Genomic DNA, 27,408 nt, shown 5'->3' on the forward strand with positions numbered 1-27,408 from the left:
GTATAGCAAGAGAATACGAGCTGTGACTGGCTGATAATATAAGAAAACATGTAACTGCAAATGTTGTTTATATTCATAGAGGAACAAGTTATCAGGAAGTATTTAAGTAGCCGCCTTACCAAACTCAGAATAAAAAAACCCAACATGCTTTTAAGAAGTCTCTTGAGATTAAAGGACAAAGATTTATTTAATGAGTATTAAAATTTATGGGCTCTCTAAGAATTAAGCAAGCTTATAAAGACTAGTTTGAGAGCTGAATGGCTTGCACATAATGAAGATAGTTGATAAGACTAGGCTAAAACATTTCAAATACAAATGAAAACAAAGGGACACCTCAGAAAACACGGTGATTAAGTCAAAATTTCAACTGTGAAGACAATATACAAATTTCACAATCATTTAATAATCTGAAAATGCTACTAAGACCAACCCGCAAAGGTGCTGAACCTATGAAAGGATGACAACAGGCAATTTTGAATCTAGACAAGCATGAAAGAAGCATGTTTTTCTCCTCCTGTGTAGTTATGGAAACAGAGAGATATAAAACCCCTCCTAACTGTACAAGGGCTTTTTTCCTCTCTCTGCTCCCATCCACAACTTTACAGCTGTCACCACAAGTCATCCCGCTCGCTCCTGCAAGCCAGCAGGCAGCAAGCAGGCATCTAAGGCGAGGAGAGAACAAAAGAGGCTGCAATACAGCTCCAGTTCAAATGACAGCCTCACCAGGGCTCCAGCTTGCACTGGGAAGACAAAGTTGTAAAGTTTTAGGAAAGAATTGAAGTAAATTTCTTTTCTAGAGGTCTTAGCGGGAAATCAAAGATCTATTTTAATTTAAGATACTAGCAGCTTCTCTTGCTAATGACCAAAATATCTAGACCAATAGCTGCCCAACAGTAGTTTGCAGGATAACAGGGGTCCATAAAGCCACTTGTACTGTTCTGAAAAGCCATATACAGAGTAAAACATTAACTGTTTCTAGTTTTGAATCTGAGCATTAAAGATAGTGAAATGTAAGAAACATTGAGGGCTGACAGGTATCTTTGAAAGATGTTGTTGAAACCTTGCAGATCTGAAGAATGGACGTTCTGCGGCTTTAGGTAAACTGAAAACAACGGGATCTAATTCAGATAGATTCTTAATGAGAATTGATTTGTCTGTCTCACAATGAAAATCAGAAATGCACTGATACAGATGATGTAGAAACTTTCTTTGGTACACTGGACTTAGTGGAAGTCACATTAGTATTCCCATTGATTAATTTCTCGGGTTTAAACTAGAATATAATCTAGGGTGCCAAATTTAAAATGGAAATAGTTGTCCATCCATAAGCTATTTTACTGATCTGTGACACACTAAACGACTTACTACTAATTTGGAGAAGAGGACTGCCTTTGAAGTCCTCTCAAAGAGCAGATGCATTCTTGCAGCTTTAAAGTCAGTGATGAGATCTCCAAAAAGGAATGTACAGAACTGGAAATGAAATAATTACCGTTTATTGTCTGTGGCCTTTTTAATTTTTATTTTGCATTCTTCAGGAATAAAACAGTTGGTGGGTATTTACTTTGTCTTCAATGATATTTTGCCCTATGACACAGAATAGAACCTGATGTCTATAACTAGTGTGAGCTGTGTGTCTGAGCTGATTTCAGGAGAGATAATTATTATAATTTCGTTTATTATTTCTCATTTCTCTAGACCATTAATTTTCATATATCATATACATATTTATGAAAATTGTGGTACTTTTAATTATATGGTATTAGCAGTTTATATGTACAAATGAACAACCCTGGGAACAAACTCATTAAAAATCTATGGCTAAACTTCAAAGGCTTTGAGATTTCACCTCTTGCGTACTTGCCCTCTCCCCGCTCCAGCAGCAGAAGGCTAACACACATTTAAAAAGAACAAATATCTACCTGTGCAAAAGCTGCTCTTTATGTTTCACAGGAAATGTCAATATTTCAAAAGTTGGTTTTGTCTTCCGAAGTTATCTGTGACCCTTTCTGTGGACTGAAGATTTCTTACACATGGTTTTAAAACTGAAAATTGTTCTTAATTTTATTTTTTTCATTTGTATGTACATTTTTACATTGCTTAATAAAATGTCATTAATAGTGACAATATGGCACAACTGTCACGTCTGACTGCGCTGACGTCTTTAGGGTAGTTTGGAAGCATTTTTCTAGGTCATTATTTTTAATTAATACAACGAATTAGTATATTTTTATTCAAAATGTCAAACTCTTTTAATCATAACACAAATATGAAACACTGACCTAGAAAATAGGATGTTTCTCTGGTACTAAATAGCAACAACATAATTAAAAGCATGACATTCTAAAATGAAAATAGAGTATTTGACCATTTTACATCTTAATGAACTATCATATCTACTTGCTATTTAAATTTTATTAAACTGGATAACAAATATAAAATACATTTGAAACAGCCTCATCTCTTGAAACAAATTCTGGAAATATGTACCTTGTTAATGATGGTTAAATGACTTTTCTAATTAGTATGATTTGGAAAAACCTCTGATTGAAATGGTGTCTTACAGCAAAAAATAGTTTCAAGGACAATTTATTTCAGTGAAGACTGCCAATTCTGCATCAGGCGGTAGCTATTTATCTATAATCAGAGCCTGATTTAACTCAGTTATGACTGCGCGGTAACTAGTAGAGTTAAACTGATACAAAGCCCTTTTAAGTGACACTAAGTGTTTACCAGTTCTAACCAACACACCAGTTTAACTGAGAACAGAATTTGTTTCCCACTACTGTACTGTAAAAGAAATAGTTATATAAACACGTTCGCAATACGATCAAAGGAGCATTGTTTCTTGATTTCCCAACACTTTTTAATGTCAATTTTCTAGTCAGCTTAACTTATGTCTCTGGTTTTGTTTAGTTTTCCTTTTTTCCTTTAACTGTTACATCTTTATTCTTCAACTCTTGCACACTTGCGGTATTCTCCTAGCAGTATTTTTTAAAGGCAGTAACATATCATTGAAGAATGTGATCAAGATAATTCTGTGCATTCCTAAGGACATTAAATTGTCAGACTGAAGTGTAATTTGGGTAGGCTGCAAAGTTTTTTGAAAAATACATAATGCTGTAAGTGCAAAATAAAACTGAAGATGAAGCAGCAGCTCCGGGTTCCTTATCTGCAAGAACTCTAAGTAATGAAAAAAATCAACCTAGAAGTTTTAGATTAAATTTTTCAGAATGCCCAAGTAACTTCCGAGCCTGGGCCATAACAACTCATGAAAATTTAACCTATCTATAATTTTTCACAGTGATTGCTCCTGAAATAATAGGGTCAAACTGCTTTTGACTAATCTAAGTAATGTCAAAGGTTAAAAAGATAAAGCTGTAAGGAAAGTACCTACTCTATAAAACAGCCATTCATTGGAGCTTCACATCTCTGCTTGCTCTGCAGGGAATAGCCTGCAACTTCACATAGAAGTAAGACATCGCCTTCTGTAGGGAACTATAAAATTTTTGTTCTAATCACACAAATTTTACATCATTTTAACACCAGTCTTTAATACTGGTTTAAGTAAAAGAAGCCAGAGTTCAGAACTGGAAGTGTGAACTCTAGCTATTTTTATTTTTATTTTTTACTCTGTAGTTGATGGACCCAAAAACCAGCCCAAACCAGTTCTTTCATGGGCTTTAGTATTCAAGCTATAAATGAGAAAACCGAATATAACTCTTTAAAAACAACTGCAGAGTACTGAATAGAGCTTCTAGAAGGGAAAAAGACATAAAATAAATTACTTGGTTTGACTCTACTTGAAAAACAAACTTTTTCATGTTCTTTTTGGAAGCAAAAAGAGAATACGGTTGTTGTACACTCCAGTATTTGGTGGTGCACTGAAACAACATCTGCCCTCTGCTAAAAATTAGAAAGTCACAAAGACTTCCAGTATGTTGAACTTAAAAAAAAAAAAAAGGCTTTTTGTTTGTTTGTTTTTAAATGTGTAACAAGCCAGCTGCTGTAGATTTGTACAGAATCTACTGACAAGGCTGGTACTAAATAGCAACAACATAATTAAAAGCATGACATTCTAAAATGAAAATAGAATATTTGACCATTTTACATCTTAATGAACTATCATATCTACTTGCTATTTAAAATTTTATTAAATTGGATAACAAATATAAAATACATTTTGAAACAGCTTCTTCTCTTGAAACAAATTCTGGAAACATGTATATTTTTGGGTTATTTTCTTTTTTTCTTGAAAGAAGAGGTCCAAGTAGACTTACAGGCAAAATTCAGAGGAGAGACGTAAACTGAGTGAAAAGACATCTTGGATCAGCTGAATTGCTGTGGTTTCAACCCCAGCCCCAAATTAAGGTTGACATACGGGTGATTCCCACAGCCCTTCCCAAAGGGGGGGTGAGTTTCCCTTTAGGCTTCACCCCAGGGTGGGGCCGGCCTGGCAGACAGAGCCATTGGGTAAATGAGCCCCAGGTGTCTGCAGTCAGTAACCCAAGGTCAGGTGTCCTACTTAGGGATAACAGCTGGGACCCCTTGCAGTCAGGGGCAGTGTCTGTGTGTGAGGGGGATGCCCTGTGCAGAGTTCCCTGTTGGGGAAGGACCTCCTGCCTCTCTGGGACTGGGCTCCAGTCAGGTCTGACTTTTGTAAACATGGGCTGTGTAGAGATTCAGTGTGTGGCTTCCTTGGTCTTATGTATTTGGTTTGTTGACTGGGTTGTCTCCTGTCCCTTCTCTGGGAGACTGCATTTCACCATTTATTCCACCCATTGTTGGTTGTGCAGTGTTGTTGTTGTTGGGGTCAGTGGGATTGATGTCTATTATGTATAATCTGACTGACTTGTTTGTTCCCCCAGCACTCACCCGTGTACTGACCCTTTTGTATCAAATACAATTTGGTTGTTGGTTCATCTTTATGCTGGCTGTGTCCTTTATGCTAGGCCTAATAATTGGCAAAACATCAGCATAACCATAAAGTAAGACTGTAAAGCAAGAATATAAAAAAATAATAATTAAAAGGACCTGGAGTTTCAAGGGACTCTGCTAAACCATAGAATGTGTAAGAAGGCATGTTCTCAAGTGCCAAAGGCAGAGGTCAAGATCATAATGAAAATCTGATACTATTAATTGTGCAAAGCAGGGCTGTTGAAGGACCATGCCAGTGGCAGAAATCAGCCTACAAATGATCAAGGAGGTTGTTTTATGTCATGAAAAACACATACCACCTCCCATACACACAGTAAAAGTGATCCAGAAACATTAATAGATGTTATGCTGGAGTTAAATCCTCATAGACCAGGCTAACGCTAAAATAATGCAAGTATAAAAGATTTTTAAAAGTTACACAACTTCATAAGTGACAGGTATGGAGAGAGAAACCCTCTGCTACATTGGACCTTCCTCAAAGAGACATTTTTCCTCCCATGAAAACAGAATTATAACTATGCAGCTGTGGCAGATGTTAGTATATGAATATTTATATATCCAGAGGATATTTTGGTCTACCTCACCAGGCATGTTAATATTTGAATAGATTAATCAAAGCACTGAGTTCATGAAGCAAAGTGGCCCCTTACCTCCTCATAGATGGATGTGGTTCATATTCTGAATGATGTGATGCTCCTGATGTACTCAGCCTCAAAGCTTATGCCCGCATCACCTTGTTGGGTACCTCTAGATCACAAAAGGGAATGCTGGGTAGCAGCACCATGTTTCAAAGGGACCCAAGGCATGACAGAAAAAGAGCACAACGTGGCACAGTGATGTGTGGGCATCACTAGCTCAGGACCAAACACAGGCTGGTCTGATGATGCTGTGCTTAAGCTTATAGCTAGGAAGGACTTCCAGCTGTCCTAATGGCTCACAGGTGTAACTAGCCTGCACTTGCACCTGTGACAACAAAGCCCTCTCATCACAGTACAGCACAGTTTGCCCCATCAGCTTAAGTCTCCTTTAACTCAAACTGCTCTAAATCACCCTTCTGGAATCTAAGACGAAGCACCACACATATCCTAAAGCACTGGCCATGATGGGTTGGTAGAAACTTCAGAAATAAACCTTAAATACATTTTTTTCATGAAGCTATAGAAAATTTAAAGGTTGCATGAATAGTGGTAACATAACAAAACTTTTTAAACCAGAACTGAACTAAGTTATTTTTTTTTAGAAACATGTTAAGTAGATGCTCACACACAAGAAAGGCGCTGACATTACTGTGGGAGGAATCTAAATGTCATTAAAGCAAGACTACACTTCAAGTTGCTTTTCATGCCTTAAAAACCATCAAAGAACAATGTACTGTACATGCCTATTCATTTCTACTAGACTGGAAAGTAACAACTCTTGCACCTTTATCAACTTCAACTTGAAGTATTTATATTGTATACTCATTTTCAAGTTTCTAACTACACATATACGATACACATGCACTGGCAATATATATTGTTAACTCAGTCTTATTTCCTAGTATTAATGGTTTCCTATATGGATCAATGTTTTTAATAAGAAGAATCACAGCTGTCCTTGAGTGAAGAAAAAAATAACAGAGCTATCTTTACTAAAATCCTTCTTCCTTTTTTTTTTTTTTTTTAAAAAAAAAAAGTGAAGTGGGGCATTCTTGGCAAATCTACAAAATATTTAAGGAAAACATCTGAACGGGTTGTTTTTTCTCAAGGTTGGGAAATGCTAGAAAGATCTTTGATGTGTCAACTTTGACAGTTGTTTCAGTCCACCTCTGCTAGCACTGCAGCAGACTGCTGAGGATGTGATTGCTTTCCTTGCGCTCGACAGTCCCTCAGGTAGAGGACGGGGGAGCACTGCTCAAAATACTGCTTATTAAGGTCTAATTGTGATAAACACACTTGCATACCTTTACACAGTGTACATATTTTGGGCTGAAATTAATCAAATCTACAGTTAGCTGTGTAAAAGGCATTTAGCCTTAACTTTGTTTAAAGGCTCCTTCCGCAGAGAGACACAGGCACCTCCAGAGGGGGAGTCTTCTTGCTTCCTTGGACATCTGTTTCAGCACAGCTGGGTTTCCCCCAGGATTGTCCATCTCTCTCTATTAAGTACAAAGGAAGGCTAGCTGATTAGCTTTGATTAGCTGTCTGCATTTTTCAACTCCTTTGATCCAGCTGGGTTGACTCTCATCCACTGAAAGGCAGAGATTGCTGAGGGCCTCAGGTCCCTCCCAGTGGATGGGGAGCACCCAGGACAGGAGCCATTGGCATGGACAGCATGCATATGCTAGCGGCTGATTAGGACAAAAAGAAGTCTCCTGGTCTGGGGAAAATCAGCACGTGACTTTTTTCACTATTTGGAAAGTCACCAGGAGGAATTGAAGAAGCTTCTGAAGCCATAAAAGCTCTGAAAGCAAAACATGTGAACTGAATGCAAAGAGGGAAAGGGGAATTCAAATAAAAACAGAAGCAAGTTTAGGGTTTACTTTTGACAACAAAGCTGTTGGTTTGGGTATAACTGAGGTGGAAACCTGTTACAACCCAAAGGCTGGATGGCTGCTTTTGAATAGTAGCTACATAAAAGCAAATCTTAATTGGTACTGTTTTGTTCCTGGCCTATTCTAGTGCAACTTTCATTACAAAACTGCCATTCAGAGTCTAGGAATATTTGCCATCCAAAATCCCATTGAAGAAATAGAGTAATAATTCGTATATCCATAGGGAATGAGGAAACACAGTAGCATATCAAAGAGAGGAAAAAGAGAGCTGGATATGCATAGGAGGCAATTTATTTACTTAAAAGCTTTCAGGAAAGGTTGTCTTTAATCTGAACTACTTCTGCCAAAAATAATAATTTGAATGAGCACTGAATGAAGGACAACTTAAGACTTTGATCTCTTTATGCATTTATGGCACCCCACTGCTTGACAGCTTCACCATTCCCTGCCACATGTTGCTGGTTGATTTTCTTAGGAGCTGCTACTCATCCCTGGTCCCACTCTCTGCCACGGCTGAGCTGTGATCCTCAGTGCACTGCTATCCCAGAGCTCCTGACTCTGCTGGCACAACAGCCCTTCCCGTGACATTTCGAGGACAGGCACAGTGCAACCTCCGCTGCCTCATCTGATGGTGAAGTTGACAAACGATGTGTTCACTCTGCCTCTGAAAGTCCAAACGCGCCCTCCGCGATTTTGATCAGAGAAGCAGCGTGGCTCTGTTTGCCTCAGAAACCACGCATACATCATTTGAAACATTAAGAGCCACAGGCTGGGACTTCGCACTCCAGCTTTACACTGCAACCTGAATCTCCCAGCTGACAATGAAATGCTTCGTTGCTGCTCTGCCAGGATGTAATTTTCTTTCCACCCAGCAACAGGCATGAAGGCATTTGAAATCACACAGTAACCCCGACAGCACTCTGAAGCCTTTCAGGGCCAGCAGAAAGAAAAGACAGAGAGGGAGTGAAAGACAGACAGAAAGAGTATGCAAGAATGGGGAAACTACACTGAATTAGAGTTAATTAAACCCAAGCTTTGACAATGTTTAAATAACAGGATTCTACACCTAGCCCTAGAACGCTTGTATGAGCTGTCATTTAATTTAAAAGAGCACAATAGCTAAATGTCAGTCTCTAGGAAGATCTTCTGCATCTTTCTGATACTGTATTAAAAAGTTATTATCAAGCAGAAGTTCAGATTTTTTTTCAGAGTTTGATAATAGCCTTCTCAAACTTCTCATAGCAAACACTTGTATGGCACTTGTTCTTGTGAAACTGGGAGGAGAGTTATCCTGCATAGTGCTAGGAAATCAAAAAACCCCCAAATCTTGAAATCTCCTAAAATAAGTCTCAGTCTAATCTGAAGATGAAGAAAGCAAAGCATTTTCCTAGCAAGAAAAATCATCTAATAGTAAAATGTCCCTATAATAAGATCAGTTTATAAAAAAGATCAGAATCCTCTCCACATTTGTAAGACATTTGATCAAAACTTAGTGAATATTGCATTGCATGTTTTTAAAGAATGGTGCTAATACTTGGCAGTGCTATGTTCAGCTTTTCATTTCCAACATGCTTTAAGAAGGATCTCATTAATTTGCCCATATCCTATTCAGTGATGGTTGCAGATCTCTTTTCAACTGCAGTTTTCAAAAATGATTTATCAGCTTTAATTTATTTGAATTAGCATTTGTAATCGAAATAAAAACAATCAGAAATTAAGTACCATATTTTAATATAAATGTTGATAAAGATATCGTTCATATTTTAAGCTACTTCTTTGAAAATAGTGTATCTTCAATAAAATTTGGCTACTATTTCTTCAGCTATTCAACATTCAAAATTTTGCTACATTCATATTTGGTTTTGGTATTTAATCTCATATTACTCATGAGATACTCCAAAGCAGAAACATGCAAAATGCCCAAACTCTCAAATCAATGCACAGGAGTTATATGAAAGAAAAACACAGCTAGCTAATATTTAGTCTCTCAGTAATGATTTTGTTGCCCTATAGACATCAAGAATAGTATTAAGGGCTCCTGTTGACAACTTGACACATCCATTTGAATATATTTTGGACATAATTATTAAAATAAAGTAAGGACAGAGAGGTAATCCACGGCAGAGGGAGCAATTTAGAAAATATGCTAATTTAGAAGCTCCTCACTCAAAAAGTGGAAAACAATCATATTTTGCAGTGGTCAGCTGGAAATACCACACTAGTTGTGCAAAATCAGAGGATGGCAGCTGAGCTTCAAGTGATCTTGGTGTAGATAACAGAAACAGGATACTTGAGTTCAGCCAAAAGTATAAGCAGAAAGGTAATCACCAAGGACAAAATTCAAGTTGCCTTAGATCTCGGGTGGACACAAGCTTTAGGGTAACCTAGAAAGCATGTGCATCAGCACTGCCTGACACTGGATAACCCAAAAACTCACTGGGCATCTTGCCTGTGAGGCTGCAGCTCCCTGGACAACAACCCTCCAGCTCTCAGTCCCCAGTCTCAGCCTACACTAAACTCCACTGTAGTCCAGAGTATGGCATTAACCCTGTCCTGGGTCAGTTCCAGAGGAGCAAAGTCTCGGGGATGCATTTTCTAAAGACAGTGAATAATTGATTTCTGGCTGAATGCTGGAACCTGAAAGTTGTATTCAAATGCAGGTAAGACTGAAAGTAGGACTTTCAAAAAAGGTTGTTTTTGCAAGTGTTTAAACACTAGCAGAAATCAGCCCAATGAGGTGGATGAGTAGACTGCCTGTTTGTAATACAGGCTGAACCTCTCTTTCTCTTCTAGAATGCATTTATGTGTAGAGATAACCCTCCTTTCCTTTTAAAGGCTGTCAAATGTTAAATAAATGAACAGATGAAATATCTACAGAGTGCTCTTTGTGGGAGAATGCAACATCAAACTCTTTTAGGCATTTCTCCCTCTCTTGCGTACCTGAAAGAATTTCAGTGTCGTACTACAATATGATGGGGTCGCTGAGACACAACATTATCCACACTGAAAACCATGGAGCCGAGCAAAAGGTGCCAGGAAATCAAATACTGTGATACAGGACAAATGACATTTCTAAAGACAACAAATGAGTCTTTATTTCAATCTGGTGGAAGCAAAAGCAGAAAGGGACAACACACTGTGAAAAATACAGGAAATGAGAAAAGCCTGGGCTATTAATAGTTTCAGTACAAATTAAAACAGCACAGAGAGAAATACTACTCTTTTTTTTTTTTCCCTCAGTTGGTCTCTAGCGCCCTACTAAAAATCTTCTCTCTTTAAGCAGTAACTTTCACGGATCTTAACATGGGTCTAGATTTGCTTGCATGCCTCTCTCTTGCTGAGAAATCTGTCCTTCCCAATTACTTCTAGAGCAGTGACAAAAACCTTGTTGATCGGACCAGACAAATTCTGGCAAGTAAAACATTCAGAACTGTAACTATGGACATGCCGACTGCTGAGAGACAGGGATGATAATAGCACTGTTCATAATAAAAGGGATATAGGAAAGGATAAGAACTTCATTTTTGGCCATGTTCCATTTAAAGCAACTATAAAAGACATCTAAAAGAGATGTCAGAGGCAGAAACTATGACAAGACATCTAAGAGAAGATGTCAAAGAGGCAAGGGACTGCTTACAGAGTTTTCACTACCCGCCTGAAGTGACACAGTCTTCCTTCTGGACTATCTGCCCAGAGACTGAATATAGGTATAATGTAAGTGATTATTTCTTTTTGGGTTTTTTTGTAATTGAGAAGGCAAGACAGTCTTAAAGGGTCTTGATACACAATGTATTTTTTTTTGCAGAACCTCATGTTAGGAAGTGTGTGGCCATCAGAAACAAGCACTCTCTTCCTCTTCTGGAGAGAAAACATGCAGCAGTTCTGTAGTTTACAGCAGGCAGATACACTAGCGGAAATGTTTTGGTGCTTTACTGTTTATACTTTAAATAAAAAAGATATTTTGTAGTGACTGGTGCCTTTCTGCGTATTTGACTAATACTTGTTTGGAAGATTCTGAGTATTTCTTTCCTCCATTTGTTCTGGAGCCAGGTTTGTCTGTTCCCAGGATGAAGCTGATGCCTTCTAAAAGCACAGGTTAAGCACTTTCTGCACAAGAGATGCTAGTATAACCTCGCATCAGCATCTGTGTGCAGACTAGACTGATAAGCATCAGTATCAAAAACAGTGCCAGTGACAAGGGAAGGAAATGTACCTTCTGGAGGATAAGGAGTTAGTGATACAGAGCTGGATCATCTACATGGTTGTATTTAGGGGAACCTTCCTTGCAATACAGAGCCTTTGGTGTCCTTCATATACCTACGGCAGGTATTCTTTCCCTATCTCTATAAGTGGCTTTCTGGATAATTTAAATTTCAGCTTGTCCTACAGAGTTTCTACTGTCTTGATCCTTCAACAAGGTCCTCCCAAGCAAAATGTTGATGCCTGCTGGACATTTCTGCAATGATAGTTTTGCCAGGAAAGAACAAGTTTCTCAGAAAAGCCAAGGAAAGCACTCCTACACCCTGTTTTCCACTTGCTAGAGGTTTGCAAAATGAGGAAACTCTGTGATTCCCATTCAACTTGCTCTAACAGAGTTTTCCATATAGCATGCATGTATGATGTACAGCACACATTTTTTTTTACCTGAAAACTGCCCTTATTTTCAAATGCTATCTACGAGATAAAAATATGCACCCATATAGCAGAGAGTCTGTTACTACCCATACATCTGTGAGGCACATTGGGGAGCGTCGTATCACAAAGAACTTTTTTGGGGGATTTTATTTTCAATAATTCTGCAGTTGCAACACAGAAGTCAGTATTTCAGAAAATGCAAATGCTGCTGAATTAGTGGTTCTGTGGCACTTAAACCCCCCTGAGCAGCATAACTGAGAGAACCCCCTTTGGATTTTCAGTGACTCTTTTTTTTTACAGTAAATGAGTGATAAAAGATGCACTGCTTGGATTCTTGTCTTCGATAATAATTTCCAATATATATGAAGAGAATGAAACGTTTAAACTCAGGGATGGGGGATTAAAGGATATCCATGATGGATGAGCTGTAGAGCTGAAAAGAATTTGTTGTACATCCTGACCAATATAGCAGTGAAAGTAATCAATCCATTACCTCTCTACTGAGAGAAATGGCAGAGAGATAAGAGGATAATGAATGCCAGGCACAATACTGATAAGGAAGACACTTAAAATGACCAGCCAGAATATATTCCATAGTTAATAGTGCTGACAAAAACAGTGACAAAGTAATAATTTATTCATGGAGTAAGAGCCATTCCTGTGAAAATCAAGGTAGCATTTTAAATTAAGGCAACTATTGAAATCAGAGTAGGCTTATTAACCAGTAGCCATTAATGAAGTATTGTAGAAAAGAATACTTTTAAGGGCTCATTTTTCCATTAACATATGGGCTAAATTGCAAAATCCTGTTACTTAAAAGCGCAGATTTTTTTTTTTTCCACCAAACCCTTCTGGCTTTTTCCTTAACCCTTTTCTTTAATGCAATAAAAATTCATATGAAGCTCTGCATATTCACTTGCAGCCGGAATGGATAATGCTTTTGCCCAGTGCTGACATGCTCCCTACCCCACAATCTTTTAAGAGGTTGACCTAGATATTGAGTCCAATAATAACATTGAGTACTGCCAAGACTGAAATTGAAATATATTTGATGATTCAAAATTCAACACTTAATTAAGAAACCACACCTATCTAAAACCTGTTAGTTTTTAATCTCTGTGCCTGAAGATTGTGCTGTATGAACATACTGTGCAACATGAAGTGTTGGAGATATATAAGGAACAGCAGTGACTGTGTTGAATGAAATAAAATCTGCATTTGCTCCAAATGGCTAAGGTTATGACTAAAAACCATGCTGCTCCATCCTGATTTTCTTTTCACATTTCATCATACCATTTCTTAAATGTTTATACTATTTCTAAGAATGTTTGGGGTCATTATCTGCTTGGAAACTGAACCTGTGGTCAAGTGTACTGGTTTTCCTGGTACACAAAACAAGCTATCTAACCACATAACCTTCTGACCTAAAAGTCTATTATAAATACTTTAAAAATTTTATTTTCAACAAAAATATCTTCCAATTATTCAGAGACTCTCTTTCTTATATTTCAGTCCTGGCGCCAGACAGGGTTTAGAGGGTATATCACTTCCTACATACAATAATTTTCTCCCTGTATGTCCATGACAGATACAAAGCTGTACTGTCAGATTTGTTGTCTCATCTTACACAAAATTAAAACATAACTTTTAGGGACTTAATATTTTGAGAATTCTATTTTAATATAAAAGCAATTTTATGTATCCATTATAGTTGTGAAATTATCTATGCTAATAAATGTGTCCACCACAAACCCTAATCAGGCAATTACATCTTTCCTCCTTCCTAATAAGGATTTTGAAAGATTTTCGGAAGCTTAGAAGTATTAGTTATGTAGGTCTTTGCCTGGAAAGTGTCTGAGGGAGAAAACAGTCACTAAATAAGGTAAAGGTTTCTTTGGTGGACAGCACAGAAATGCTTAGGGGACAGGGAAAATAGGTCTTTAATGTACTTATACAATATCTTCTCTTGCAAGTGAGTTCACAGAGCAGACGGCTGCAAGACAAGAGGAAACGGGCTTCAGATCCCCCAGCTGCCTGTATTAACCCACAGTCACTGAAAGCAAAAAGAGGGCTTGCTCGGTACTCTGAGCACAAAACAGACTTTTATTCAATTCCATCTGAGCTCACGCAGAGATAGTGACAGTTTTCTCAAAAGGGAACACAACTCGCCTTCTCAGCTCCTGAGCGTCGGTAACGAGCCTCTCTAATCGCCTTAGAGTGGCTCAAAATAACTGGGCAAAGGAAATACGGCTAAAAAAATTGCTGAAGTAACCTCTGTTTTATGCCAAAACTATGCTGTTTTGTCATGTTCTGCTCTGGGTTTTCCAGGTGCAATTCTGCCACATTCCCGTGGGTAGATAGATTATTTCGAGAGATCTGGTAATTTTCTTAGGGTCCTAATACCCTGACTGATCACTGGTCCCTATGACTAGAGCCTTCAAAAGCCTGAATATTTGGTCCATGTGCACCCTCAATACTGGGGATTCAGAAAAGAGATGATACGCCCTTCCCACCTCCCCCCTACTCCCACTCTTCTTTCCCTCCCTCCACTGACCTGCTTTCCTTCCTGCCTGCTTTTCCCTATTTTTTCAAGAACCCTGTATCACTTTTGGAGGTCTTGTCCTTTATTTCAATGACTGGAGTTGGCAGGAGTGGATTTTGCAGATTCCTTGGGGAACTCGGGTTTCCCTGCATTGTGGGAATACACCCCATTGGTTCTAAAGAAGGTGCAACCCAATACCATGATGACAGCTGTAAGGAGATTCTTTCAGGGGCCCACAGCAACTGTTCTCCTAATACAGAGACTTGGACTAAATCATCTCTTTGAGGATTATTTTAATTAATGAGAAATTAAATAACTTCTCTAAGTGAATGTGGTCTTTTCTGGTTTACTTTGCACATAAGGTTTTATATGATTGGGAAAAATTATGTTTAAAACACACAGTGCTCATCAACACCAATCCAACTGACAATGGTTTCCAGCAGACAAAGCAAGATGAGGAATATGAGAAATAAATTAAACGAATAAAATTAAAATGTCAGCAGAGAAAGTAACTAATCTCCATCAAGTCTCTTATGTAATCCAGACCCTTTTGCCGCTGTTATTATTCAAAACCCTTAGGGAACCAAGGATCTAGGTCATCTGCAGGATAAAGTGTACTATCCAGGAATCAATATTCACAGCAGTAAATTAAATTATAGTCCTCTCTATGCAAAGAGTTTTATTATTACAAAGCGTGTTGACAATTTAAACTCAACAGGAAAAAGTAAATCTAAGCTATCAGATAACTTTTTCAGCATGGCATCTCCCTCTATACCATGCTGTCACTTAAACTGTCAATAATTATTTAACTTTCACTGAAATAAGATACTGCACTTTCCCAGTAAGCATATGGCTACTGTAATGATAGGTTTAGGTAAGCCACCGCATATGTTGGAAGGGCCATTTCAGTTAATACTGACAAAGTTATACTGCCATTAACACTAAAGAAACATCAGCATCACTGATGAGGCATTTGAGACATCTTGCAACATGCAATTGCCATTTGCAATGGGACTTCTAACCACAGCGGTGTAATAGCAGAATTTCTAGTGCCTAAAATATGATAGAGAAGTTGATTACAGGAATGCTGGTAAACCAGTCTTGCAACTTTAAGAGTTGCCATAATCTGCAGTCTCTCCGTGTCGTCTCCTGCTGTTTCTTGCACATGTTTTGGTGGTTCAATTGTATTTACCTATGACCAACACCCCAATTTAAGACACTGCCCAGATGCAAAAGTCAAATCTTATGATAGTTTTCAACCTAACTGAAGTTGATAGCATATGATTGAAAACTTAAGGCAATTGTATAGAGTTTATCTACGCAGTCACATTTCTGTTTTTAAACTTTCACAGAAAAGCTTCTCATTTCATGGTACATTATGAACCTCATTCATTGCATTAACTGATGAGGAAGGCAGACTGGTTTGACTGATTTCTTAAACTGGCATCTTAACCGCACACTCTAGGGTATTCATGTGCTGTTCTCTGCACCGCACCGGGTGCTGGCACAGCCCCTGCAGCCTCCCTTGATCAAAACCAAAGGGAAGTGACCCAAGGAGAAGACAGAGATTCCACTTCCCATCTCTAACAACACACTGTTTCCTTGTCTAGCACTGGCCATGACTTTTTTGACTCAATTTCTCTTTGTAATCTGGTAAGAAAAAATGAAACGTGTAGATCAAGGAGAAATGTTGCTAGAGAAATGCAGCATTATTCATGTAGGAGAATCTGCTGATTCCTTTTCTCAGACGTATATAATTCCACACAAAAGATTCTATAAAGCCACATAACAATGATACTTCGGGATACTTCAGAAACCTGAAATTCATAAAACTGTGCAAGTAAAGCGTCAAGATCAAAATTAAGGAATGAGAGAATTGCTTCATTTTTAGCTCAACAGTCATGCAAGGTTCAAATACATCCAAACGCCAAAGTCACAGTTTGCTAGTTTATTACAGAACACCCGAGGCTCAGCTTGCACAGAAAATTAGGAAGCTTTTCCCTAATTGTTTCCCGAGTGTACAGATGACAACACATAACTACAATTAATATATTCTTCTGTTTAACTTGGGAGGTGGAAGGCATTACTATGAACCCATGCTTCTCTTGCCAAATGAACCAGCAGATGCAGTAGGCCCAAGAGATGCTGTGAACCTTCTGATCCCAAAGACAGCCAAGTTGTCATGGTGCTTCAGCAGCATCAGATGCCTTTGAGGAACATGAAAGCACCAGGCACTTGCATACCGACACGTGAAACGGGTTTTCACGTGCCACTCCAGCTGAAAGTGTTTGGGAAGAGAGCACGTGTCTGTCCTTCCAAGTGTGCGTGACATCTAGGTGAGGGGAAAGGACCTCCTGAGATTACCGTCTCACTCTTGTTTCTGTAGTGCTCCTCCGCCATTCACAGCCAGAGGAGTGCTGAAATTGCAGGACCCACCATGTCTGTCAGAACAAAGAGCTTCTGTCAAGTGCTTCTGCTGATCATAATTAAAGTGGAACAAAAAAAAAAAATATTTAGAAAAATGGAGAAAGGAGGGAGCAGATGGATGGAAGTAGGAGCTGGTGGTTCACTTCTGGCTGCTTCTCCTCAGCAGTCAGACTGCAGCAATAACAATGGGCTTTCTTTCCTGATCCTATCCTAGCCAGATGATTAAATACCCCTTTTTGTCACTGCAGTCTCCTGGTGACTGAGATCTGCTCTGGTTATAGATGAACTATTCCTTAATCATAGTGAAAAAAAAATCACCAAAGCAGCTGTGTTCTGTAGCACTCTGCACTCACCTATTTGCTGAGAGCAATGCAAAAAAAATAGTAAAATTAAAAAGCTACTGCAGATTAACCTACCTGGCCCAAGAAACATATGTTTAAAAGACCATTATAAAGGACTTGTTATGTTTGAGTGTGCAGTACAAGGTACTGCTGGAAGACAACTGATGGACAAAACTGAAGAGGAGCCAGATCTGACCAGAATCCAAATCTTACCCCTATTTTATTCTCTCTTTATCAAGCCTGAATCACACTCTCTCCATCTCCTCTCTCTCCTTGTCTCTACACATACTGAGTTAACAAAAAATTTCTTGTAGCTGTTAATGAAAGCTTATAGCCTGCAATATACTGTTGAGCTGCCCTGATTCTATCTAATACACATTTTATTATTTCAGGATTAATAACAAGAACAACCGACAACACTACAATATACTTACATGGCACCTTAATTTGAAGATTGTAAAGGATATTACAAAAGACTGAATAAGTATTAATATGTCTTTGTCCCCAGCTAGCAGAAAACACTGATACACATACAAACAAAATTCATTTGGGACCTGAACAAAGAATCTCCAGCTCTGAGTGAGGAGGGTGTCCATAAGCCTACTCGTCTGCATTAACTTTAATTCGGTATTAAAACACACTGCTGCCCCATGACCGAGGTCAGTATGGCATGCAGAAGCTCAGCAAGCTTAAAGTCGGCCTCAGAGGGCTGCGGTGGGCTGTCCCCCCCAGCAGCCTGCACAGTGCCCCAGTGTCCTACAGTGCTGTGAGCTGCGGTCAGGCTCACACGTACTGCGGCCACTCTGGTTTACAGGGTTTAGGGATTACACAGTTGAAACCAATCCTATATTATGGCTTTACAGCTAAGAGTTAACTGCGTGGCATTCATTTATTCTTCTGGGCTTTAGATTTTATCAGAAAGGTCTGATTACTTATCAGTGCTGATGCCATATGAATTACATCAAGATGGAGAATTTACATGAAAATAAGTCATCAGCACTTCATGCTGAGTTCCATATGACTTCAGAGAAAATTATAACCTTTCTATATAATTTAAAATACCTCCTTTAAAATCTCTTTACAATATTCTATAGGAGGGATGAAAACCTTCCCCCTTTTTCCTCCCACTCTCCCACCACAAAAATCCAGAAAACAATGCTATTATCTATTAAATTATGTATCCAGATTAGTTTACAAAAGCATATATGCTGTTAAAATAATCTCATAATTTTTATAATCGAATCAGACTACAATAACTTATAATTTTATAGGCCTTATCTATACGATCTTATGCCTCATTTTAAATGCACAGATACTTGCAAGCTAAAATGACCATTTTGAGTATACAGATTGCAATATAATATTACATGCTTAGATCATAATATGGCTGAACAGTTCATTCACTGTGTGTAAAAGAGAAATGTAACACGCTCAGAATTTGAATAAAATGTTGAAATAATCCAATACCAAATTGTACACATGCATACAAATATACAGCTTCATTACTTTTACACTGAATTTCTTCAGGTCTAACAGCATCTAGATGAGGTTTAAACCCAGGTAATTTCTGAATATTTGGAAAGTGCCCCAGTACGATGAGACTCAGACATGTGTTTAATTGTGTGCTTTGCAGCCCACTTTAAGTTATTGTTAATTGTGGCTACTCTGCTAAAGCTTCCCATTAGCACATCCCTCTCCAGTTTCCAAAGGAAGGCAGTACCATAAAGCACAGACTCCAGGGCCATTGGCTGCTCTACAGGACACATTAAATATGTGCATAAATCATTGCAGGATTAAGGTCCAAATCAGTTTGGAGTTACTGACTGAAAGCTTTCCTTTCTGCAATAAAGTAACACTCAGCTCACTGAAAATGAACTCCAAACCAGACAAACCACATTTGGAAAATAATTCAGCTGGTGTAAACCAGTTGTACCACACTATGATAACACTAAAATGGCCAGAGAGAATATGGCCAATTGTAAAATGCACCACTGTAAAGAAAGCAAGCGCCCGCTCTTCCAGTCCAAAGCCCTGAAGGGATGTATTTTTTTCCTGAAACAATTATAAATAACTAAAAAAAAGGATTTGGTATGAAAATGCCTCCCACACAGCCATCTCGACAGCACTGCTAATGTGTTGCTGTAATGCTTTCTGTGAGTGATTATATATTTCAGCTTTCACATACCCGCTGAGTTCAGTCATTTATTTCGATTAATTTAAATGTAGTTACAAATAAACATTTGAAAAATATAGGTAAAACGTGATTTAATTTTAGTTTTCAATTCCGTGATTTAACTTTGTCTTTATTCAAGTCTTCCTGCTCTTCCCCCAGAGAGACACATCTCTCTCTCCTCAATTTTCAAAGATGAGCCTTGTCACTCTATTACTCTTAGTCTGAACCTGGGAGATAATAGGGCAAATTTGACAAAACCTGTGCAGGAAATGAACATTCATTCATTTATTAGGGAGTCTCACTGGGCACTATTAAACTTGTAATAAAAAAGTTACCGAAAGAAAGAGAACAAACCTACTGAATTAGAAACCCAGACACTGGTGATGCCTTCAGCTTTTTCACTAATTCCGAACAGGTTGTTAATGGGCAGCACTGCTCCCAGATAAGGGAATTAAGGAGTTAACACTTAAGATTGACACAGAGAACAAATTATGATCCCACTGTACAACATTATGTGCTCAGTATTGCTGCCAGGGGTAGCAAAGGTTCAGGATCAGTGCACTAATCTTACTGCATAATTATAATATTACCTTTCAACCTGTTTCTGGGAAATCCTGAAGCTCCGCCCAAAGTGTAGGTGACTACAGCAATCCAGAGATAAGCAACACTGACTTGGGAGTCTCATTTCCCTAGCCTAACAGTGATTACACAGGATAATTGGAGATGGTTAGTGGAGGTGTAAGCATCTCTGGTATTTTATATCCCGCGTTTTCAATTTATGGGTAAGTATATGAAATACTGACACTCGGTATCTTGGGAGATTTTATGAATATAAATAAACAAAATATACTTTGGATAGCAAGTTTGAGAATAGTTTTCATATTCAACAATAAATTACTTTTCAAATGTTCATGCATTTTATGATTAATGTTATTAGCTGTTAATTAGCTAAATAAATATGATTAACTGTGTGAATTTCTCAACCTTCCTATCTGTTGCTTACATAAACAGTTACACAGTGAATGCTTTATTACATACATAAAAATGCCTCATGTTATAATGCATAAGTACATATTGATGTTAGATTTCCTTGCTGTGATATATGCATTAAGTCCCAGGCCACTTTGAAAAGAAACTACAGATCTTAATAATTTATGTTCCAAGTTTTAGCCAGGATTATCAATGGTAGCTTTTGAGCTTTTTCTTTTAGTAACATAATATATCATAGTAAAAATGCACAGACAAGCGATGTGTCAGTTTGATTTTTTCCACCTGATTCAGCAACCCAAAATTCAGACACAGCAGTTTAAGCAGAGTTGCACACTGAAGAATTTAAGTCTAAGCATTTAATCTGTTCTTTCCATAAATTTCTGCTGCTTGTGCTATTATAATGATGTTACCAGAGGAAGTTTATTTATATCACAGATTTTCAGCATCAGCACATTCAGAATACAACAGCAATCATTCATTCAATAGCTAACAGCAATGTAATAATATCATCACTAACACTCTAAATATCAAAAGAACATTTAGAGAAAAAACAACAGAAAATAAAGTAACTTTGAACAATCAGTAACACAGAATTCACTAAACCCAAAATGTATCTTTTAAATACACGTACACCCAAGCCAGCACAGAAATAAATAGCAATTATGCACAGCTATTTTGCAGCAAGAGGTTGCATATAATTAAACAATAATAAATAAGGGGATCTTTATGGGCCCATTAATAGGAACATACACTCTAGAGAGCAGCATTTTAAGATCTTAAGCCTTGTGCATCCCAAAACACCTAAAGAGATTTTGTTCATGAGCAAACTATAGCCAGCATGACTGTAAAGCAGCGGGGGCAAACCTGACACTGCTCTGTCTAGACTATGCACAACAGGATCACCGTATGCAAACATGAAATGCCAAGACCGATGGTGACAGATATGAACCAGCCCTCTTTTTTTTGAGACTATGCACCATAACTTCTTTTTTAACAGGCTTAGATCTACCATGAAAGCTGTTCTCCCTGCTGTTCCTAATGTATATTGTAAAGAGCTACCGAGAACAGCACTTTAAGGAGTCACTTGTCATTCTCTCTTTCCTTCCCTGCCTGCTTCCCCAGTATTTAGATAATAATGGATCTGGTTAAAATTATAAAGTCCAAGAACATACTGCAGAAGGTTAAAAAGGCTAGACCTGTAAAAGCACAGATAAAGACTTCTATTGAAATGGATGTTAACAAAGTGATACTCTCAAAAGGTGAAGTGGTCAATCCTGTGTGTATTCACGTTTCAAAAGAAAAAGTAAATTAGTTCTCCTTATTTGTGCAGCATGTGTAAGTGTGAATGTGTGGTGGTGGGAGAAGTGCAGCTTCAGAAAATGAAAGGGTGAGCACTGGAAGGGGTAAGGCAATGCAAGTCAGAACAAAGTTTGTCCGAGCAACAGGAAATGTGAACACCAAGGATCCTACGGGGCTTCAGTCAAAATGGAAGTGTAGATGAGGACCACTGCACATGGCCAAAATGCTGTCTGGTTCAAGGGGACAAATCACAAAATTACTCTTCCAAGAGTACCAGCAGCTCAAAGGTACTGATGTGTGAGTTAGCTATGGACATGGAGGTGTCTCAATGGTGATGTAAATTGCGTTTAAGTACAGATCTCCCAGAGCTACCCATGAGCCCATGCTAAACATGAAGGAGGAGAGTTTTCCAGATGGACTGGAGGGAGAACTTAGAGATGCTTACAGGCATACTTTCCCAGTAATAAGCAACATGGGAAAAGAAAGTACTGGGTTGAGAAGGGAAGAGATGGTCTCCTAAGCAGATATGATGTCTCAGGTATGATGTCTGAGCACAGAAGCTTCTTCAGTAATTAACAGTACTGGCTAAAAATTGGTAGGCAGGAATCATGTAGGTTTTTAAAGACCTTTAATGTGAATGCAACGTATTTGATGAAGCAGAATGAATGAGAGCAATGAAGAGATTCATAAAGTTGGGCAACCTGAAGACAGCCTACAATCTTTCTAGTAGCTTCCTCAAAAGCTCTGAAAGGAACAGGCCTGGTCATGTCAAAGGCAAGGAAAATGGTGCTCTAGTAGCCAAGATGTGAGATGAAGAGAGGTGGGAAAAGAGCTTTGGCTATGAGAATGACCTGGAAAGCCAGTATCATGGAACGGAGAAAAATCTGCAAGATGTGCATTCAACCTGGCTGTGAAGGAGACATACGTGTTGAACATGGCAGCTGGAGAGCCCAGGTGAGATGATATAGTTGTTCACAGCAAGTGAGTAAAGGAGGTAGTGAATCACTGGTTGGAGTAAAAGGAGCTTGAGCTGGTGGAAAGACATCTGCAGAGTTACAGGATGAGATTTCAGTAGGACATAAAGACTAGGACCCATCTGACTTGGTGTAGATGTCTACAGCTGGGCCAGATGTTCATGGGTCTCTCAACAGACAGTGGAGATGTAGTCAACAAAGCCAATGGAGTCATATGCACAATTCACATTTTGAGGATCAGACTAATTAACCCAGACTCCTAAGATGCTCTTGTATAGATCTCCACTGACTGGAAAAAGAGCCCTTGACAACCATCTCAAATGTCAACATCTACCCTGTCAATTGCCTGAAGTAAGGCGAGATGAATCTTACCCCAGGAAACAGGTCTAGAGCCCAGGGGAGATCCAAAAATCATTAGACTAGATACGTCTCTCAACACAAGTTTTTCAGTCTTGCTGCACAGCGTAACTCTCTTCTTGGGAATCTGGGGAGCAAGTGGATAGTTAGACATAGGTTCATTATTATAGAGGGCAAAGACGATAATATATAAAGTTAGAACATGTGGTTCAATACATTGCATGTTGTGTCTACTTAAATAATATAAATAAATCAGCCTGGTCTAGCCCAGGTATTTAAAACTATAGAACAAAATAAATAAATATAATTGTGGACAGAGAAAGCAAACTGCCTGGAAGATAGAGGCACAGTCACATTGAAAAATGCCACCTCATAAAGGCAGTAATCTCTCTCAGACAGATCTTCATTATAGCTAATCACTATTTTGCCAAAGGCTCTTACAGCAACATATTTCTAGGGGAAGGAACAGGAAGGCAGCAGGGAAAAGGAAGAAATTTCTCAAGCCCCTGCCCTCTCACCCTAAAATTGCAGCCCAATGCGAAAGTCAAATATTTCACTTCAGCTGGAAAATTCTAAGAAAGAGTTCAAATGGAATATTGTAGCAGGTGAAATTGAAAACGGGGCAGATAAGTGGTTGCAAGGCATATACTCCCCTCTGGCACTTTTTAATCAGGAATACAGGACTCTTAGGTGGAGGCAATATCACATACTTACACTGGATTATATGGTCCAAGTAATAACCTTGCATTGGTAATAAATTAATTTTTTTCCTATAAAAGTTGGTTTCATTTTAACACAGATATCTCCGCTGAGGGGTATGGTTGGATATTTCCACATCAGCACACATGCTTAATGCAAAATGAACAACTGTGCTCTCCCCCTCCCTCCTGATGAAGCAAAGATAGTCCAAGACAAAGCCTGGTTAATAAACCAGTTGTAAACAATCAGAGAAGACAGGCAATGCACTGAGCTGTGAATTGCCTTCCTACAAACCAGGGGATTGCAAGGTAGATATGGTGTGAAAGCCATCTTAGAACCAAGATAAAAGAGACAATAAAAAGAAAGAGGACAGCAGACAGACAGAAAGCAACAGGAATATAATTTCCTTTAAAAATAATTGCATTCAATTTATGCTCTTACTTTACACTCCCAGTACTAAGTAATCTAATCAGATGCATATGGTTTTATTCTCCACGGTACACACAAAACATGCAATAAAACCCCCATAAAACATGACCTGTGGTGACTCACTGCAGATTTAAGAGGATATATCTATTCTTTCTCTCTCTTGCTCTGCTTAGAAAAGGTCTTTTGCAACCTTGTGGTCTCCTTCAACACCCCACCTCCTATGTAAATCTCTCCCCTTGGTTTTAAATCTGTTTTTGCTTACTTGCTCCTGTCATCTTTTTGGTTTAGGGGCACTGGAGGTGAATCTTTCTTTTTCTTTAGGCAAGAAGGTCTAGCTAGAGGACCTCTCCTCACTGCAGTGAAGTAGCCATTCTTTCTGAATCTTAATTTTGCACAGCTTCCTTTGACCCGCTATTTATGACACTGAAAATTCCCTTTGGTTCTCCCCTAATTCAGTTGTAATGTAGGAGAACACACAGGCATTCATATGAGTCTAGCAGCATCTGTAAAACTTTCTCCCTCTTTGCTTTGCCAGTGTGAGCAGGACAGTTTCTTCAGTAGCAACAATGAAATCCCAAGTTAATGTTTTCCAGCAAGAAAGCTGGACAGGTATTTCATGTATTTGATTTTGAAACGGAGATTGAAAGTAGCCAGGGCAAGACTGATATTCTGTAGAATAAAGGCAACAATATTGTGGATTTACTCTTTTATATATCTAGGTTGTGTATTACATATCATTAACAGATTTTGAGCCTTTAAAAAAGTTTTAACTATAAAAGACTATTTAGCAGAAAGTATGCAGATCAGGCTGTATTTCACAAATTGATTTACAGTTCTTCTCTGATTGCCATGCAGTTGTTCAACAAGCTTTGTACTAGACCCATTTTAACAGCTAGGGACTGAAATCAGCCCAAGTACAACCCCATCACGCAGAGACGTGACATTTTGATCTCATTTCCAGCTGATATATTCCAGAAGGCAACGGTTGAGGCAACCTCCAGTGTGCCAGTTTTCTACCTCGGAAATCTTCACCACAAATGTTTCCCCTAATTTCAGCTGTTATGCCCACACATAAAAGAAAGGTCTCCTTTAGACCCACAGAACACAAATCACATAGGGCATCACAGATCATTATGAATGTTTTAACTCACCCCTACGACCAAATGGAAAGCTGAGGCATTTTTCAGGGAACTCATAAAATCTGATTCTGACAACTATATGTGCAGAAAGCTGCAACCCCCTCTTTGTGTTGCTCTGCAGTTCTTTTTATTAGTAGCCCCATGTGTTTGTTTTATTTATTAATTCGGGTTATTTATTGCCTTATACAAGACTCTGGACACCCTAACATTATTAATTATATACACTTATCTCACGTTACATTAATTATATAATATATATAATTAAAGTAAATTTTGGCAGTCTCAAAATTGTCAGTCTTACAGGATCTCAGCCAGTCACCTAGGAGCCTGTTTCATCTTCAAGGAGTGATAGCCTTAGCCTTTCTGTCAAATCTTTCTTGAACACACACTGCGAATATCACCAAGAAGTTCAGATAAAAAAGCAGGAGAGTGATTTCCAGACTCCTTGCAGACTGTCCTGCCAGCCTGATTTATGACAAGGGGACTTAACTAGATGCACATCCAGCACACAACATAGCATGCAGCGGGGGGTCAGATCATTAGTGAGGTTAAAAAGTGAAATGGCACCACAGTCACAACCATTAATGGTAACCAGCAGAATTAGGATGACTAGATGTACACCTAACACTGTTACGTCTCTGTATGGCCAGTGGAACGGACCTTTGGCTGGAGTGACTGCTGCTTCCCCACAACCATATACTGTCCCACATCTCTGAATTTCCTGCCTTCTTGTCTCACTGCTCCAGACGACCCCTTGGGATCTGTAGTTAAGCCAAGCCCTGCATTTTTTTTTTTTCTCCTTTGCTGCTGGCTGTGCAACTTTCCTATTTGCTTGTCCCATGAGGGATGTCCTTGGGGCTACATCTTCCTTGTAACATCTTTTCTACAGAACAGGTATTTACTATTCAATAGCTCCAAAGAGGGCATCAAAATTTAGGCCCTCTCCCACCCTCACAGATGATTGATCTTCTAGCTCCAAGACAGTCATGCAGAACAGTCTGACTTCAACAGACAGTGTCCACACTAAGGCTATTGAGGCTGACTACTTCCCTGAGATTTGAAGGACATGAGTTTCAGTCCCTAACACAGAGAAGGGAACTGAGTCTGAGTTTCCTATTTGTAAGGCAAAAGCTCTACTCAACAGACTGCTCTTCCTTGACATCCCCCATCTACTTGGTAATACATGAATTAAAGGTCTAAAGTATGGAGTTTGAGAGGATGAATCCAAGTTTCCAAACGGGACCTACGTCTTCAAAAGAGGTGAAATTTTAGATATACCAATTTTTTTGTTCTTTTCTATTACCTTTCCTATGCGTGATGCCCTGCCGTGCCAGCTGCCCCTTGCAGTCTCTGTTCTTAAAGCCCAGCTCAGAACTGCTAACTCCAGCCGGGAGCCCAGAGCCTGACTGGTGCACAGGAGCGCTAACGCCTAAGCCCCTCTGGGGACAGGGGGACAGACAATGGTAGGGGTAAAAGAAAATAAAAGCAAGCAGAGTGGATTGCAGTGCCAGGGCTGGAGGGCAGCAATGAGACAGAGGCTAGTAGGAAGCTGTAGCAGCTCAAAGAGATTGCAGAAGTGTCATGGTGAAAGGGGGAGAAGGCTCTAGGGATTCAGGGAACAAAGGAATGGACAGAATAGTCTGCTTCAATATCTAGACCATGCAGAGGTACTATAATCTCTTTTTTGCTGCTTTATACCCAGTGGCTTTCTCAAGTTGCATATTTTCATTCCAGGCTGCCTGATAAAGACCGTTTCTGAGGTGCTTTTTGTTTTTTGTTTTTGTTTTTTTTTTTTTTGAGTAAAAATACAATTTTTGGAAAACAAGCCCATTTACGTGCCCTTGTAAGGATTTTAATCCATTTTCTGTAATAAGAAAAAGTGGGGGAAATTCTGTTAAATACTATCATTATTTTAAACTTATTAAGTGAATTTTG

The 27,408-nt window shown here is 38.7% G+C and overlaps 1 protein-coding gene across 1 annotated transcript in view; it reads right to left on the reverse strand.

The window, feature by feature from the left end:
• KLHL29 (kelch like family member 29) overlaps positions 1–27,408 on the reverse strand; it is a 356,805-nt gene that overhangs the window by 84,579 nt on the left and 244,818 nt on the right. The gene's annotated exons all lie outside the window — the stretch shown is intronic.

The sequence above is a fragment of the Athene cunicularia genome, assembly GCF_003259725.1.
Source record: "Athene cunicularia isolate RWA chromosome 3 unlocalized genomic scaffold, athCun1 chr3_part1, whole genome shotgun sequence".
Lineage (NCBI taxonomy): Eukaryota > Metazoa > Chordata > Aves > Strigiformes > Strigidae > Athene > Athene cunicularia.